This window comes from Schistocerca piceifrons, chromosome 6 (genome assembly GCF_021461385.2).
Source record: "Schistocerca piceifrons isolate TAMUIC-IGC-003096 chromosome 6, iqSchPice1.1, whole genome shotgun sequence".
NCBI classification, from domain to species: Eukaryota; Metazoa; Arthropoda; class Insecta; order Orthoptera; family Acrididae; genus Schistocerca; species Schistocerca piceifrons.
This window is the reverse complement of record NC_060143.1, coordinates 430,482,593-430,486,006: the sequence shown is the minus strand read 5'-3', so window position 1 is coordinate 430,486,006 and position 3,414 is coordinate 430,482,593. Positions and strand designations below refer to the sequence as shown.

Sequence of the window (3,414 nt, the reverse complement as noted above, 5' to 3'; positions counted from 1 at the left end):
CTGCTCAATTTGTGAAGTTATTTCTCTCGAATAAATCATTCATTTTTTCTAAAATTGTAATCAATTGTTTACCTGTACACGTACATCACATCTATCGATTTCCGTATCATTTGGATATTTCCTTGTGGTGTGGTGTGGTTTTTTTAGTGTATTTTGCTGCATGTAAAAACTTTCACTTTTTATAAATCCTCCACTAGTTTTAAAATTGCGGGGAGTAATATCCATTAGTAGTCTCAATCACTCAGGATTTACCGAATTAGTTTTCTACCCGTGTATCGTCTTTGTTTATATCACTAGTTGATTTAAACTGTAATTTACTTATTTTTATGTACAGCACTTCGCCCTCTTCACGTGTTAATAGTTGATGCTCTAGCCTCACTTTCTCTACAGCCATTTCACTGGGTTTTTGGATACCATGGCCAATGCAGTTTTCCTCATGGTTGCTTGCGCAGGGCTCTGGCTACTCCAGTGTTCCGAATGGCTGTGCCCACGTCGCCTCCAGCAGGTAATACAATGTGTTTTTATTAGTGCTCATGTATATTTTCGTATGGTTTGCAGATCTTATTTTATTCTCTCTGCAACAAACACTTTTGTTATTTTGTTTAAGGACACCCCCTTTTACCAATTTGACAAATGCTTCTAATTGGTTTTAATTGATCAATGACGTGTAGCAGGGAAAGGCTTCAAGACAGTGTAAAATGATGTTGTAGACACAACTTACGTAAGTACCTAATATACAGGACTATTCTACTCTGGCCGGCCGGAGTGGTCGAGCGTTTCTAGGCGCTTCAGTCTGGAACCACGCGACCGCTACGTTCGCAGGTTCGAATCCTGCTTCGGGCATGGATGTGTGTGGTGTCCTTAGGTTAGTTAGGTTTATGTAGTTCTAAGTTCTAGTAGACTGATGACCTCAGATGTTAAGTCCCATAGTGCTCAGAGCCATTTGAACCATTTTATTCTACTCTGAATAACAATATTTAAGAAGACTGTGTAAGAAGAAAAAATTGTAAAACACTTCCTTTCTAATTCCTGTTTAGTTCACCTGAGGACGCGCCTAAATTGGCAACATGTCTTGGTTTTAATAAAACACTTTCTACAGCCAGAGTGGCGTTTTTTGCCTTTTTATAAGACTGTGGACATTTGGCTGAAGTAGCCCACAATTCAAAATAGTATGTCTTCAGTACTGATAGAAACCAAGGTTCTTTAATCTCAACATAGGATGTCTTCATACTGATAGAAACCAGGTTCTTTAATCTTTCACCTTCTTCTCCATGCTACTTTCTGCTTCAGAACACCTTTATTTGCTGATAATGATGACTGGACGCATTCTTTTAAACATCCTGAGTTTTCTGCTGCTTCTTAAGTGGGCTACAGGAGGCGTTCATACCTTGTTGGAAATTTATCCGTGCACCCAGTTTAAGTTTGGAGCGCATTGCTGTATCAACCGCAACTTCTGCAATACCTTGTTCCATTCCAGTATCCCTTCTTCCATGTTTTTCCTTGGCTTTACCAGCTAAAATTCAGTCTGCAACTTGGAGCTCTGCCAAATCTTTACTTGCAGCAAATGCGATACCACATTCTTTGCAAATCTCGCCCCACAAATTAATTACCTTATAACCACAATTGGCTTCTCCAGCTTTGTTCTTGTTGAGATTACCACTATTCCTACGTAGAATGCCCATCCTCCAAGACAAGCTATACTACTGCACGAATGAAGGTTTGCACACCTCATTATATACCACATCATTAGTGTCCACCTAGCTGTTGCGCAAAGAAGAGAAGCCAAGCCATTTAACCAAGACCTTATTCCTCCCAACATCTTATAATGCACTCAGTGAGAAACACGTCTGGTCCGTTGCTTCTATGTAATTTTACTGTGTAAAAACTACCTGCTATTTCACTACCACAGCCATACTTTAAGACGTGAGTTCTAGGGTTTAATAGTTCGGCTTTGGAAACAGTAAGTTCTAGTTACTAGTTTGGTAGGTACGATTTCTTAAATGCAGTCTTCTGTTTTGAAACAAATACTAAATCACTCATAATAAAATTCTGCCTGCTTGGATCCATCATTTTAATATGATTGTATAGCTTATTTAGAATCTCATAAACATCGATTGGCGTCATGTTTGATGTTGCATATAAGCTCCAGTTGTACTATATTTGTGAAAGAATACCCTTCGACTTGTATGATCCACAACGAGTAAAATCCTTCCACGTATAGATTTTTATTTTTTGTTCAAGCGTTCAACGATACTTGCTTTCTACTGGGAGATTGCTAAGTAGTAGTGCATTGCATACCCCTCCATTGTTGAAATATCTATTGTGGAACTCGCCACCATGAATGGCATGAATGGTTTGATGGTTTACAGTACACTGATTCATCCCTGTCTGCAACAGTTGTTCAAACACCCATCAACATCCTTCACAGTCTCTGTTTTTGCAGATAACGCCCAGAAAATTTAGAGTGCAAATCAATGACCATTAAAATACATTTGAAAACTTTATTTGCTCATGAATATTGTCTCATGTCGACAAGATCTGCCTACCATAAATCATCCAAACCTTGAATTATAATGTATCTGCACAAGAATGTTTTGTGCGCTGGTTTGTGGAGTTCTCAAACTGGTATCTCCATAATTGTTCAATGATGCCTTTTTATTGAAGCTCTGAAATGATTTGTTCATGTAAGCCACATTCCCAGTGATGACTGTGCCATGAGCAGTGGTAATCGTTCCATTATTTCATTGCACTCAGCACTCTGTCTTCAGGCCACAAGTGGCAAATCGGGACCATCCGACCACCGTGTCACCCTCAGGTGAGGAAGAGGATAAGAGGAGTGTGTGGTCACCACACCGCACTACCGGTCGTTATGATGGTTTTCTTTGACCGGAGCCGCTACTATTCGGTCGAGTAGCTCCTCAGTTGGCATCACGAGGCTTGAGTGCACCCCGAAAAATGGCAACAGCGCATGGCCGCCCGAACGGTCACCCATCCAAGTGTCGGCCACGCCCGACAGCGCTTAACTTCGGTGATCTGACGGGAACCGGTGTATCCACTGCGGCAAGACCGTTGACTATTATTTCATTGGTATAATCATAATTCATATACACCGATGGAAAAAAAATCATCACCGAGAAGGAGTTGTGCGAGTTGTTAGGTGTGTTTCCACATCTGAACTGTGAGATCTATTCAAATTTCGCATTATTTACGTAAGAGTGTTGCTAGTAGTGCCACCAAGAGGACGCAGATCAGGTTTGTTTTAGATACATGCTGTAACGGTCATGAGCCTTAGTTAGTGCAGTGAGTTGATGTTAGTCAAAAATGACTTTAAGACGATTAATATACGATAATCAACAGCTCAGTGCTTTTCACCTACGTAATAAGGAAGCAAGGAGGAAACTCAATATAAGCTGG

The 3,414-nt window shown here is 40.3% G+C and overlaps 1 pseudogene; it reads right to left on the bottom strand.

Moving 5' to 3' along the window:
• Positions 1-2,956: 2,956 nt before the first annotated feature.
• On the bottom strand, positions 2,957-3,074 carry LOC124803514 (annotated as a pseudogene).
• Positions 3,075-3,414: the final 340 nt, after the last annotated feature.